The sequence below is a fragment of the Manis pentadactyla genome, chromosome 15 (genome assembly GCF_030020395.1).
Source record: "Manis pentadactyla isolate mManPen7 chromosome 15, mManPen7.hap1, whole genome shotgun sequence".
NCBI lineage: Eukaryota > Metazoa > Chordata > Mammalia > Pholidota > Manidae > Manis > Manis pentadactyla.
The window spans coordinates 77,084,633-77,100,363 of NC_080033.1; positions in this window are offsets into that span (position 1 = coordinate 77,084,633).

Genomic DNA, 15,731 nt, shown 5'->3' on the forward strand with positions numbered 1-15,731 from the left:
AGAGAGAGAGAGAGAGATGCTAGGCTTCTCTGCGAGAGAGACAGAGTGAGACAGAGAGATAGAGATTCTGGGTTCCTTTGAGAGAGAGAGAGCAATACACGCTGGCTCTTTGAGAGAGAGATAAACAGAGAGAGACAGAGAGGGTATAGGCTCCTTTGAGAGAGAGATGCTAGGATTCTTTGAGAGAATTAAGTAAAGAGAAAAAGTATGCAATTATACTGACTTTTATAATTACCTATAGAAGTACATTTACCAGTGTTTTCTGTTTGTTAGGATTCAGACAGCTGTCTCATTTAATTTAATTTTTCAGTCTGAAGAAATTCCTGTAGCATTTATTTTCATTGTGTAGGTGTAATTCACATGTCATACAATTCATCCCCTTAAAATACACAATAGAGTGGTGGCTGGTATATTCACAGAGCTGTGCCACCATTGCTACCATCAATTTTCAGATATTTTCATTATGACACAAGGGAGAACTGTCCCTAGCCGTAGGTAATCACGAATGTACTTTCTGTCCTGTAGGCTCGGCTCTTCTGGACATTTCCTATAAGTGAGAATCGTACAATGTGTGATTCTTTGTGTTTTCCTCCAGTTAGCATGAAAACTTAGGGTTTCACCCATGTTGCGTGTATCAGAACTTCATATTTCTCATGGCTGAATAATTCTCTCCCCTTAATGTTCCTTGTAAGACATGTCAGCTAGCAACAAGTTTCCTCAGTTTTTATTTACCTAAGGATGTCTTTTTTCACCTTCATCTGTGAAAGGTAATTTGCTGGATATAAGATTCTTGTTTGAGTTTTTACTTCCAGCAATGAGAACATGTTGTCCCCACTGCCTTCCAACTGCTATCATGTCTGATGAGAAGTCAGCTGTTAATCTTACTGGAGTGTACATGTATATCACGTTATTTTTCTCTTTTTGCCTTCAAGATCTTTATCTTTGGCTTTCGGTATTTTGCCTATGATGTGCCCAGATGGAGAGCTCTTTGTGTTTATGCTCCTTGGAATTTATAGAGTTTCTTGGATGTATGTATTGTTTCTTGGTCACATTTTGGGAATTTTCTGCCATTAAATACTTTAAATATTTTTCTGTTCCTTTCTCCAATCCTGCTTGTATTCGCATTGCACGTGTGGCTGCACTTATTCATGCCACACATTTCTCTGTGGCTCTTCGTTTTCCTTAATTCATTAATTTTTTTCTCTGTTCTGCAAAATCCATAATCTCCATGGATCTCGCTTTAAGTTGGCTGCTGGTTACTTCTGCCAGCTCAAATCTACATTTTGGTTATGGTTCTTAACTCCAAGATTTCCATTTGGTTCTAAAAAAATACAATTTCTACCTCTCAATAGTATTCTCTCTTTGATGAGCTTTTTTCACTGTACCTTCCTTTAGCTCTTTACGTGTGAGTGCTGTGAGGAAAGGTACCCACTTTGTCCCTGCCTGCACCTCCCAGGAGTAGAGCACTCCAAGTAGAGCTTCTGATACACAGTGCATGGGTTTGGTAGGTAAGGTTACAAGTCATGCCTCAGATGCCACAAACTCGCTATTCTTACCGACAAATACTCAGTTGTCCTGAATGAATATTTCTTAAAATGCTGTATACCTTTAGGATAACTTCTAGAGACTTTAACTGCTTTAAAAATAATTTTTACCTGTTACTTTGTTGATTTACAATTTGTCTTTCTAGAAGTCCCAGTCCTCCTCCTCGTGATTTTTTAACAATATTTGTTGTGGCTTTAAGAGTTAACATAAGACCTACCATCTAACAGATGTTTTTTTAGTGTTTAATGTAGTATTGTTGGCAGTGCCGTACAGCAGATCTCCAGAGTTTATTCATCTTCCTTAACTGAGACTTTACACTCCTTGTTTAGTAACTCCGCATTTCCCATGACCCTAACCCTGGCCAACACCATTCCACCGTTTGTTTATATGGATTTGACTACATTAGATACTATATGTTAAGTGTATTTACGCAGTATTTCTCTTTCTGTGACTGGCTTGTTTCATTTAATGTTCTCAAGGGATGCATCCATGTTGTTGCATATTGCAAAATTTCCTTTTTTCAAGGCTAAATTGGATTCCATTGTATGTATAAACCACATATTCTTTCCCCATTCATATGTCGATGGGCATCTTGGTTGTTACCACCTCTGAGCTATTCAGAATCACGTTGCAGTGAACAATGGAGTGCACGTGTCTCGTTGAGGGCCCGATTTTAGTCCTTTTGTGTCAATACCCACAAGTGTGGTTGCTGGATCATATGGTAGTACTGCTGTTAGTGTTCTGAGGGAGCTCCCGTCCTTGCAAGCTTGGAAACCCTGCTTTCAGCTGCTCTACAAAAGCAGGTAAAAGGGGATCCTGCATCACTTCCAGTCAGTGTTCTTGATGCTTTCTGTTGTGCGTTTTCTAGATCAACTGGATGACTCTTCTGGCAGCTGTGTTATCAAGGATGACACCAAGCCCCACATTCGAATGTGAGTTTGAACAGACTTAGAACCTGGGCGTCCAACAAAGTGTGAATATTTTTACCCTCCTTGTGTTCCCCCATAGCTCCTTCCACACAGGGGCATTAGCTCCACTCTGGGGGAGAAGTGGTAGATTTCTCTGGGTGTATGTGGGAAGCTTTTCCAATATTCCTTCTATCTGGACATCCCATAGATGGTCTCATGGGGACAAATTCCCAGGACCCTGGGGTAATAGGTAAAGTGAGAGAGATAGAAAGACAGGGAGATTATAGTCTCCTTTGAGAGAAAGAGAGAGAAAGATGTTAGGCTCCTTTGAAAGAGGGAGAGAGTGATGCTAGGCTTCTTATGGAGAGAGAGAAAGGGTGAGATGCTAGAATCCTTGGAGAGAGAGAGAGATATGCTAGGCTTCCTTGAGAGAGAGAGGGTGGAGAGAGATGCTAGTCTACTTTGAGAGAGAGAGGTGGGTGATGGTAGGCTCCTTTGAGAGAGAGAGAGAGAAGGAGAGAGATTCTAGGCTCCTTTAAGAGAAAGAGAGATATACAGAGACAGAGAGATGCTATGCTTCGAGAGAGAGGGGGATGCTAGTCTCCTTTGAAAGAGAGAGAGTTACATGCAAGTCTCCTTTCACAGAGAGAGAAACAGAGAGAAATGGACAGAGAGAGAGATGATAGGCTCTTTTGTGAGAGAGAGAGAGAGAGAGAGGGATAACAGGCCACTCTGAGAGAGAGGGGGGGTTTGAGAGATTCTAGGATCCTTAGAGAGAAAGAGAGATATACAGAGACAGAGAGATGCTAGGCTCCTTTGAGAGTGATGCTAGGCTCATTACAGAGAGAGACAGAGGGACAGTGAAGAGAGAGTATCTAGACTAATTTGAGAGACAGAGAGATGCTAGGCTAATTAGAGAGAGAGAGACAGACAGAGATGCTATGCAACTCTTAGAGAGAGATTCTAGTCTACTGTGAGAAAGAGAGAGAGATGCTAGACACCTTTGAGAGGAAGAGATAGATGCTAGGATCATTTGAGAAAGAGAGAGAGATACTAGACTAATTTGAGAGAGAGAGAGAGGGAGATACATGCTAGACTCCTTAGAGAGAGAGAGACAGAGAGAGACTGAGAGATGATAGGCCCCTTTGTGAGAAGGAGAGAGAGAAAGACAGGGAGTTGCTAGGCTCCTTTGGGAGAGACAGAGAGAGAGATGCTTGGCTTCTTTGAGAGAGAGAGGGAGAGATATTCTAGGCTACTTTGAGAGAAAGCGAGATATACAGTAACAGAGATATGCTAGGCTCCTTCGAGAGAGAGAGACATGCTCGGCTCCTTAGAATGAGAGAGATAAAGATATACATGCAAGGCTCTGTTGAGAGACACAGAGAGAGAGTGAGGGATGCTAGGCTCCTTTGAGAGAAAGAGAGAAAAAAGACGGAGATTCTAGTCACCTTTGAGAAAAAGAGAGATAGTTAGAGAGATGGTAAGCTCTTTTGAAAGAGAGTGAGTGTGATGCTAGGCTTCTTAGTGAGAGAGAGAAAGAGAGAGATGCTAGAGTCCTTTGAGAGATTGACAGAGATGCTAGTCTCCTTTGAAAGAGAGCGAGTGTGATGGTAGGTTTCTTAGCGAGAGGGAGTAAGAGAGAGATACTAGAATCCCTTTAGAGAGAAAGAGAAAGGCATGGTAGTACACTTTGAGGGGGAGGGAGGGAGAGGGAGAGACGATTTACTCCTTGGAGAGAGAGAGAGTGAGATGGTTGACACTGTTGAGAGCGAGAGAGAGAGAGGGTGAGAGAGAGAGAGAGAGAGAGAAGATAGGCTCCTTTGAGAGAGAGAGAGGTTGAGGGATGCTAGGCTCCTTTGAGAGAAATAGAGATAGATAGAAAGACGGAGATTCTAGTCTACTTGAGAGAAAGAGGGAGAGATTGAGAGATGTTAGGCTCCTTTGAAAGAGGGAGAGTGTGGTGCTAGGCTTCTTAGGGAGAGAGAGAATTTGAGAGATGCTAGAATCCTTAGAGAGAGAGAGAGACAGAGAGAGAGAGAGAGAGAGATAGAGATGCTAGGCTTCTCTGAGAGAGAGACAGAGTGAGACAGAGAGATAGAGATTCTGGGTTCCTTTGAGAGAGAGAGAGCAATACACGCTGGCTCTTTGAGAGAGAGATAAACAGAGAGAGACAGAGAGGATATAGGCTCCTTTGAGAGAGAGATGCTAGGATTCTTTGAGAGAATTAAGTAAAGAGAAAAAGTATGCAATTATACTGACTTTTATAATTACCTATAGAAGTACATTTACCAGTGTTTTCTGTTTGTTTGGATTCAGACAGCTGTCTCATTTAATTTAATTTTTCAGTCTGAAGAAATTCCTGTAGCATTTATTTTCATTGTGTAGGTGTAATTCACATGTCATACAATTCATCCCCTTAAAATACACAATAGAGTGGTGGCTGGTATATTCACAGAGCTGTGCCACCATTGCTACCATCAATTTTCAGATATTTTCATTATGACACAAGGGAGAACTGTCCCTAGCCGTAGGTAATCACGGATGTACTTTCTGTCCTGTAGGCTCGCTCTTCTGGACATTTCCTATAAGTGAGGATCATACAATGTGTGATTCTTTGTGTTTTCCTCCAGTTAGCATGAAAACTTAGGGTTTCACCCATGTTGCGTGTATCAGAACTTCATATTTCTCATGGCTGAATAATTCTCTCCCCTTAATGTTCCTTGTAAGACATGTCAGCTAGCAACAAGTTTCCTCAGTTTTTATTTACCTAAGGATGTCTTTTTTCACCTTCATCTGTGAAAGGTAATTTGCTGGATATAAGATTCTTGTTTGAGTTTTTACTTCCAGCAATGAGAACATGTTGTCCCCACTGCCTTCCAACTGCTATCATGTCTGATGAGAAGTCAGCTGTTAATCTTACTGGAGTGTACATGTATATCACGTTATTTTTCTCTTTTTGCCTTCAAGATCTTTATCTTTGGCTTTCGGTATTTTGCCTATGATGTGCCCAGATGGAGAGCTCTTTGTGTTTATGCTCCTTGGAATTTATAGAGTTTCTTGGATGTATGTATTGTTTCTTGGTCACATTTTGGGAATTTTCTGCCATTAAACACTTTAAATATTTTTCTGTTCCTTTCTCCAATCCTGCTTGTATTCGCATTGCACGTGTGGCTGCACTTATTGATGCCCCACATTTCTCTGTGGCTCTTCGTTTTCCTTCATTCATTAATTTTTCTCTCTGTTCTGCAAAATCCATAATCTCCATGGATCTCGCTTTAAGTTGGCTGCTGGTTACTTCTGCCAGCTCAAATCTACATTTTGGTTGTGGTTCTTAACTCCAAGATTTCCATTTGGTTCTAAAACAATACAATTTCTACCTCTCAATAGTATTCTCTCTTTGATGAGCTTTTTTCACTGTACCTTCCTTTAGCTCTTTACGTGTGAGAGCTGTGAGGAAAGGTACCCACTTTGTCCCTGCCTGCACCTCCCAGGAGTAGAGCACTCCAAGTAGAGCTTCTGATACACAGTGCATGGGTTTGGTAGGTAAGGTTACAAGTCATACCTCAGATGCCACAAACTCGCTATTCTTACCGACAAATACTCAGTTGTCCTGAATGAATATTTCTTAAAATGCTGTATACCTTTAGGATAACTTCTAGAGACTTTAACTGCTTTAAAAATAATTTTTACCTGTTACTTTGTTGATTTACAATTTGTCTTTCTAGAAGTCCCAGTCCTCCTCCTCGTGATTTTTTAACAATATTTGTTGTGGCTTTAAGAGTTAACATAAGACCTACCATCTAACAGATGTTTTTTTAGTGTTTAATGTAGTATTGTTGGCAGTGCCGTACAGCAGATCTCCAGAGTTTATTCATCTTCCTTAACTGAGACTTTACACTCCTTGTTTAGTAACTCCGCATTTCCCATGACCCTAACCCTGGCCAACACCATTCCACCATTTGTTTATATGGATTTGACTACATTAGATACTACATGTTAAGTGTATTCACGCAGTATTTCTCTTCCTGTGACTGGCTTGTTTCATTTAATGTTCTCAAGGGATTCATCCATGTTGTTGCATATTGCAAAATTTCCTTTTTTCAAGGCTAAATTGGATTCCATTGTATGTATAAACCACATATTCTTTCCCCATTCATATGTCGATGGGCATCTTGGTTGTTACCACCTCTGAGCTATTCAGAATCACGTTGCAGTGAACAATGGAGTGCACGTGTCTCGTTGAGGGCCCGATTTTAGTCCTTTTGTGTCAATACCCACAAGTGTGGTTGCTGGATCATATGGTAGTACTGCTGTTAGTGTTCTGAGGGAGCTCCCGTCCTTGCAAGCTTGGAAACCCTGCTTTCAGCTGCTCTACAAAAGCAGGTAAAAGGGGATCCTGCATCACTTCCAGTCAGTGTTCTTGATGCTTTCTGTTGTGCGTTTTCTAGATCAACTGGATGACTCTTCTGGCAGCTGTGTTATCAAGGATGACACCAAGCCCCACATTCGAATGTGAGTTTGAACAGACTTAGAACCTGGGCGTCCAACAAAGTGTGAATATTTTTACCCTCCTTGTGTTCCCACATAGCTCCTTCCACACAGGGGCATTAGCTCCACTCTGGGGGAGAAGTGGTAGATTTCTCTGGGTGTATGTGGGAAGCTTTTCCAATATTCCTTCTATCTGGACATCCCATAGATGGTCTCATGGGGACAAATTCCCAGGACCCTGGGGTAATAGGTAAAGTGAGAGAGATAGAAAGACAGGGAGATTATAGTCTCCTTTGAGAGAAAGAGAGAGAAAGATGTTAGGCTCCTTTGAAAGAGGGAGAGAGTGATGCTAGGCTTCTTATGGAGAGAGAGAAAGGGTGAGATGCTAGAATCCTTGGAGAGAGAGAGAGATATGCTAGGCTTCCTTGAGAGAGAGAGGGTGGAGAGAGATGCTAGTCTACTTTGAGAGAGAGAGGTGGGTGATGGTAGGCTCCTTTGAGAGAGAGAGAGAGAGAGAAGGAGAGAGATTCTAGGCTCCTTTAAGAGAAAGAGAGATATACAGAGACAGAGAGATGCTATGCTTCGAGAGAGAGGGGGATGCTAGTCTCCTTTGAAAGAGAGAGAGTTACATGCAAGTCTCCTTTCACAGAGAGAGAAACAGAGAGAAATGGACAGAGAGAGAGATGATAGGCTCTTTTGTGAGAGAGAGAGAGAGAGAGAGGGATAACAGGCCACTCTGAGAGAGAGGGGGGGTTGAGAGATTCTAGGCTCCTTAGAGAGAAAGAGAGATATACAGAGACAGAGAGATGCTAGGCTCCTTTGAGAGTGATGCTAGGCTCATTACAGAGAGAGACAGAGGGACAGTGAAGAGAGAGTATCTAGACTAATTTGAGAGAGAGAGAGATGCTAGGCTAATTAGAGAGAGAGAGACAGACAGAGATGCTATGCAACTCTTAGAGAGAGATTCTAGTCTACTGTGAGAAAGAGAGAGAGATGCTAGACACCTTTGAGAGGAAGAGATAGATGCTAGGATCATTTGAGAAAGAGAGAGAGATACTAGACTAATTTGAGAGAGAGAGAGGGAGATACATGCTAGACTCCTTAGATAGAGAGAGACAGAGAGAGACTGAGAGATGATAGGCCCCTTTGTGAGAAGGAGAGAGAGAAAGACAGGGAGTTGCTAGGCTCCTTTGGGAGAGACAGAGAGAGAGATGCTTGGCTTCTTTGAGAGAGAGAGGGAGAGATATTCTAGGCTACTTTGAGAGAAAGCGAGATATACAGTAACAGAGATATGCTAGGCTCCTTAGAATGAGAGAGATAAAGATATACATGCAAGGCTCTGTTGAGAGACACAGAGAGAGAGTGAGGGATGCTAGGCTCCTTTGAGAGAAAGAGAGAAAAAAGACGGAGATTCTAGTCACCTTTGAGAAAAAGAGAGATAGTTAGAGAGATGGTAAGCTCTTTTGAAAGAGAGTGAGTGTGATGCTAGGCTTCTTAGTGAGAGAGAGAAAGAGAGAGATGCTAGAGTCCTTTGAGAGATTGACAGAGATGCTAGTCTCCTTTGAAAGAGAGCGAGTGTGATGGTAGGTTTCTTAGCGAGAGGGAGTAAGAGAGAGATACTAGAATCCCTTTAGAGAGAAAGAGAAAGGCATGGTAGTACACTTTGAGGGGGAGGGAGGGAGAGGGAGAGACGATTTACTCCTTGGAGAGAGAGAGAGTGAGATGGTTGACACTGTTGAGAGCGAGAGAGAGAGAGGGAGAGAGAGAGAGAGAGAGAAGATAGGCTCCTTTGAGAGAGAGAGAGGTTGAGGGATGCTAGGCTCCTTTGAGAGAAATAGAGATAGATAGAAAGACGGAGATTCTAGTCTACTTGAGAGAAAGAGGGAGAGATTGAGAGATGTTAGGCTCCTTTGAAAGAGGGAGAGTGTGGTGCTAGGCTTCTTAGGGAGAGAGAGAATTTGAGAGATGCTAGAATCCTTAGAGAGAGAGAGAGAGAGAGAGAGAGAGAGAGAGAGAGAGAGAGAGATGCTAGGCTTCTCTGTGAGAGAGACAGAGTGAGACAGAGAGATAGAGATTCTGGGTTCCTTTGAGAGAGAGAGAGCAATACACGCTGGCTCTTTGAGAGAGAGATAAACAGAGAGAGACAGAGAGGATATAGGCTCCTTTGAGAGAGAGATGCTAGGATTCTTTGAGAGAATTAAGTAAAGAGAAAAAGTATGCAATTATACTGACTTTTATAATTACCTATAGAAGTACATTTACCAGTGTTTTCTGTTTGTTTGGATTCAGACAGCTGTCTCATTTAATTTAATTTTTCAGTCTGAAGAAATTCCTGTAGCATTTATTTTCATTGTGTAGGTGTAATTCACATGTCATACAATTCATCCCCTTAAAATACACAATAGAGTGGTGGCTGGTATATTCACAGAGCTGTGCCACCATTGCTACCATCAATTTTCAGATATTTTCATTATGACACAAGGGAGAACTGTCCCTAGCCGTAGGTAATCACGAATGTACTTTCTGTCCTGTAGGCTCGGCTCTTCTGGACATTTCCTATAAGTGAGAATCATACAATGTGTGATTCTTTGTGTTTTCCTCCAGTTAGCATGAAAACTTAGGGTTTCACCCATGTTGCGTGTATCAGAACTTCATATTTCTCATGGCTGAATAATTCTCTCCCCTTAATGTTCCTTGTAAGACATGTCAGCTAGCAACAAGTTTCCTCAGTTTTTATTTACCTAAGGATGTCTTTTTTCACCTTCATCTGTGAAAGGTAATTTGCTGGATATAAGATTCTTGTTTGAGTTTTTACTTCCAGCAATGAGAACATGTTGTCCCCACTGCCTTCCAACGGCTATCATGTCTGATGAGAAGTCAGCTGTTAATCTTACTGGAGTGTACATGTATATCACGTTATTTTTCTCTTTTTGCCTTCAAGATCTTTATCTTTGGCTTTCGGTATTTTGCCTATGATGTGCCCAGATGGAGAGCTCTTTGTGTTTATGCTCCTTGGAATTTATAGAGTTTCTTGGATGTATGTATTGTTTCTTGGTCACATTTTGGGAATTTTCTGCCATTAAACACTTTAAATATTTTTCTGTTCCTTTCTCCAATCCTGCTTGTATTCGCATTGCACGTGTGGCTGCACTTATTGATGCCCCACATTTCTCTGTGGCTCTTCGTTTTCCTTCATTCATTAATTTTTCTCTCTGTTCTGCAAAATCCATAATCTCCATGGATCTCGCTTTAAGTTGGCTGCTGGTTACTTCTGCCAGCTCAAATCTACATTTTGGTTGTGGTTCTTAACTCCAAGATTTCCATTTGGTTCTAAAACAATACAATTTCTACCTCTCAATAGTATTCTCTCTTTGATGAGCTTTTTTCACTGTACCTTCCTTTAGCTCTTTACGTGTGAGAGCTGTGAGGAAAGGTACCCACTTTGTCCCTGCCTGCACCTCCCAGGAGTAGAGCACTCCAAGTAGAGCTTCTGATACACAGTGCATGGGTTTGGTAGGTAAGGTTACAAGTCATACCTCAGATGCCACAAACTCGCTATTCTTACCGACAAATACTCAGTTGTCCTGAATGAATATTTCTTAAAATGCTGTATACCTTTAGGATAACTTCTAGAGACTTTAACTGCTTTAAAAATAATTTTTACCTGTTACTTTGTTGATTTACAATTTGTCTTTCTAGAAGTCCCAGTCCTCCTCCTCGTGATTTTTTAACAATATTTGTTGTGGCTTTAAGAGTTAACATAAGACCTACCATCTAACAGATGTTTTTTTAGTGTTTAATGTAGTATTGTTGGCAGTGCCGTACAGCAGATCTCCAGAGTTTATTCATCTTCCTTAACTGAGACTTTACACTCCTTGTTTAGTAACTCCGCATTTCCCATGACCCTAACCCTGGCCAACACCATTCCACCATTTGTTTATATGGATTTGACTACATTAGATACTACATGTTAAGTGTATTCACGCAGTATTTCTCTTCCTGTGACTGGCTTGTTTCATTTAATGTTCTCAAGGGATTCATCCATGTTGTTGCATATTGCAAAATTTCCTTTTTTCAAGGCTAAATTGGATTCCATTGTATGTATAAACCACATATTCTTTCCCCATTCATATGTCGATGGGCATCTTGGTTGTTACCACCTCTGAGCTATTCAGAATCACGTTGCAGTGAACAATGGAGTGCAGGTGTCTCGTTGAGGGCCCGATTTTAGTCCTTTTGTGTCAATACCCACAAGTGTGGTTGCTGGATCATATGGTAGTACTGCTTTTAGTGTTCTGAGGGAGCTCCCGTCCTTGCAAGCTTGGAAACCCTGCTTTCAGCTGCTCTACAAAAGCAGGTAAAAGGGGATCCTGCATCACTTCCAGTCAGTGTTCTTGATGCTTTCTGTTGTGCGTTTTCTAGATCAACTGGATGACTCTTCTGGCAGCTGTGTTATCAAGGATGACACCAAGCCCCACATTCGAATGTGAGTTTGAACAGACTTAGAACCTGGGCGTCCAACAAAGTGTGAATATTTTTACCCTCCTTGTGTTCCCCCATAGCTCCTTCCACACAGGGGCATTAGCTCCACTCTGGGGGAGAAGTGGTAGATTTCTCTGGGTGTATGTGGGAAGCTTTTCCAATATTCCTTCTATCTGGACATCCCATAGATGGTCTCATGGGGACAAATTCCCAGGACCCTGGGGTAATAGGTAAAGTGAGAGAGATAGAAAGACAGGGAGATTATAGTCTCCTTTGAGAGAAAGAGAGAGAAAGATGTTAGGCTCCTTTGAAAGAGGGAGAGAGTGGTGCTAGGCTTCTTATGGAGAGAGAGAAAGGGTGAGATGCTAGAATCCTTGGAGAGAGAGAGATATATGCTAGGCTTCCCTGAGAGAGAGAGGGTGGAGAGAGATGCTAGTCTACTTTGAGAGAGAGAGGTGGGTGAAGGTAGGCTCCTTTGAGAGAGAGAGAGAGAGAAGGAGAGAGATTCTAGGCTCCTTTAAGAGAAAGAGAGATATACAGAGACAGAGAGATGCTATGCTTCGAGAGAGAGGGGGATGCTAGTCTCCTTTGAAAGAGAGAGAGTTACATGCAAGTCTCCTTTCACAGAGAGAGAAACAGAGAGAAATGGACAGAGAGAGAGATGATAGGCTCTTTTGTGAGAGAGAGAGAGGGAGAGAGAGGGATAACAGGCCATTCTGAGAGAGAGGGGGGGGGTTGAGAGATTCTAGGCTCCTTAGAGAGAAAGAGAGATATACAGAGACAGAGAGATGCTAGGCTCCTTTGAGAGTGATGCTAGGCTCATTACAGAGAGAGACAGAGGGACAGTGAAGAGAGAGTATCTAGACTAATTTGAGAGAGAGAGAGATGCTAGGCTAATTAGAGAGAGAGAGACAGACAGAGATGCTATGCAACTCTTAGAGAGAGATTCTAGTCTACTGTGAGAAAGAGAGAGAGATGCTAGACACCTTTGAGAGGAAGAGATAGATGCTAGGATCATTTGAGAAAGAGAGAGAGATACTAGACTAATTTGAGAGAGAGAGAGGGAGATACATGCTAGACTCCTTAGATAGAGAGAGACAGAGAGAGACTGAGAGATGATAGGCCCCTTTGTGAGAAGGAGAGAGAGAAAGACAGGGAGTTGCTAGGCTCCTTTGGGAGAGACAGAGAGAGAGATGCTTGGCTTCTTTGAGAGAGAGAGGGCGAGATATTCTAGGCTACTTTGTGAGAAAGAGAGATATACAGTAACAGAGATATGCTAGGCTCCTTCGAGAGAGAGAGACATGCTCGGCTCCTTTGAATGAGAGAGATAAAGATATACATGCAAGGCTCTGTTGAGAGACACAGAGAGAGAGTGAGGGATGCTAGGCACCTTTGAGAGAAAGAGAGAAAAAAGACGGAGATTCTAGTCACCTTTGAGAAAAAGAGAGATAGTTAGAGAGATGGTAAGCTCTTTTGAAAGAGAGTGAGTGTGATGCTAGGCTTCTTAGTGAGAGAGAGAAAGAGAGAGATGCTAGAGTCCTTTGAGAGATTGACAGAGATGCTAGTCTCCTTTGAAAGAGAGCGAGTGTGATGGTAGGTTTCTTAGCGAGAGGGAGTAAGAGAGAGATACTAGAATCCCTTTAGAGAGAGAGAGAAAGGCATGGTAGTACACTTTGAGGGGGAGGGAGGGAGAGGGAGAGACGATTTACTCCTTGGAGAGAGAGAGAGTGAGATGGTTGACACTGTTGAGAGCGAGAGATAGAGAGGGAGAGAGAGAGAGAGAGAGAGAGAAGATAGGCTCCTTTGAGAGAGAGAGAGGTTGAGGGATGCTAGGCTCCTTTGAGAGAAATAGAGATAGATAGAAAGACGGAGATTCTAGTCTACTTGAGAGAAAGAGGGAGAGATTGAGAGATGTTAGGCTCCTTTGAAAGAGGGAGAGTGTGGTGCTAGGCTTCTTAGGGAGAGAGAGAATTTGAGAGATGCTAGAATCCTTAGAGAGAGAGAGAGAGAGAGAGAGATGCTAGGCTTCTCTGCGAGAGAGACAGAGTGAGACAGAGAGATAGAGATTCTGGGTTCCTTTGAGAGAGAGAGAGCAATACACGCTGGCTCTTTGAGAGAGAGATAAACAGAGAGAGACAGAGAGGATATAGGCTCCTTTGAGAGAGAGATGCTAGGATTCTTTGAGAGAATTAAGTAAAGAGAAAAAGTATGCAATTATACTGACTTTTATAATTACCTATAGAAGTACATTTACCAGTGTTTTCTGTTTGTTTGGATTCAGACAGCTGTCTCATTTAATTTAATTTTTCAGTCTGAAGAAATTCCTGTAGCATTTATTTTCATTGTGTAGGTGTAATTCACATGTCATACAATTCATCCCCTTAAAATACACAATAGAGTGGTGGCTGGTATATTCACAGAGCTGTGCCACCATTGCTACCATCAATTTTCAGATATTTTCATTATGACACAAGGGAGAACTGTCCCTAGCCGTAGGTAATCACGGATGTACTTTCTGTCCTGTAGGCTCGCTCTTCTGGACATTTCCTATAAGTGAGGATCATACAATGTGTGATTCTTTGTGTTTTCCTCCAGTTAGCATGAAAACTTAGGGTTTCACCCATGTTGCGTGTATCAGAACTTCATATTTCTCATGGCTGAATAATTCTCTCCCCTTAATGTTCCTTGTAAGACATGTCAGCTAGCAACAAGTTTCCTCAGTTTTTATTTACCTAAGGATGTCTTTTTTCACCTTCATCTGTGAAAGGTAATTTGCTGGATATAAGATTCTTGTTTGAGTTTTTACTTCCAGCAATGAGAACATGTTGTCCCCACTGCCTTCCAACTGCTATCATGTCTGATGAGAAGTCAGCTGTTAATCTTACTGGAGTGTACATGTATATCACGTTATTTTTCTCTTTTTGCCTTCAAGATCTTTATCTTTGGCTTTCGGTATTTTGCCTATGATGTGCCCAGATGGAGAGCTCTTTGTGTTTATGCTCCTTGGAATTTATAGAGTTTCTTGGATGTATGTATTGTTTCTTGGTCACATTTTGGGAATTTTCTGCCATTAAACACTTTAAATATTTTTCTGTTCCTTTCTCCAATCCTGCTTGTATTCGCATTGCACGTGTGGCTGCACTTATTGATGCCCCACATTTCTCTGTGGCTCTTCGTTTTCCTTCATTCATTAATTTTTCTCTCTGTTCTGCAAAATCCATAATCTCCATGGATCTCGCTTTAAGTTGGCTGCTGGTTACTTCTGCCAGCTCAAATCTACATTTTGGTTGTGGTTCTTAACTCCAAGATTTCCATTTGGTTCTAAAACAATACAATTTCTACCTCTCAATAGTATTCTCTCTTTGATGAGCTTTTTTCACTGTACCTTCCTTTAGCTCTTTACGTGTGAGAGCTGTGAGGAAAGGTACCCACTTTGTCCCTGCCTGCACCTCCCAGGAGTAGAGCACTCCAAGTAGAGCTTCTGATACACAGTGCATGGGTTTGGTAGGTAAGGTTACAAGTCATACCTCAGATGCCACAAACTCGCTATTCTTACCGACAAATACTCAGTTGTCCTGAATGAATATTTCTTAAAATGCTGTATACCTTTAGGATAACTTCTAGAGACTTTAACTGCTTTAAAAATAATTTTTACCTGTTACTTTGTTGATTTACAATTTGTCTTTCTAGAAGTCCCAGTCCTCCTCCTCGTGATTTTTTAACAATATTTGTTGTGGCTTTAAGAGTTAACATAAGACCTACCATCTAACAGATGTTTTTTTAGTGTTTAATGTAGTATTGTTGGCAGTGCCGTACAGCAGATCTCCAGAGTTTATTCATCTTCCTTAACTGAGACTTTACACTCCTTGTTTAGTAACTCCGCATTTCCCATGACCCTAACCCTGGCCAACACCATTCCACCATTTGTTTATATGGATTTGACTACATTAGATACTACATGTTAAGTGTATTCACGCAGTATTTCTCTTCCTGTGACTGGCTTGTTTCATTTAATGTTCTCAAGGGATTCATCCATGTTGTTGCATATTGCAAAATTTCCTTTTTTCAAGGCTAAATTGGATTCCATTGTATGTATAAACCACATATTCTTTCCCCATTCATATGTCGATGGGCATCTTGGTTGTTACCACCTCTGAGCTATTCAGAATCACGTTGCAGTGAACAATGGAGTGCAGGTGTCTCGTTGAGGGCCCGATTTTAGTCCTTTTGTGTCAATACCCACAAGTGTGGTTGCTGGATCATATGGTAGTACTGCTGTTAGTGTTCTGAGGGAGCTCCCGTCCTTGC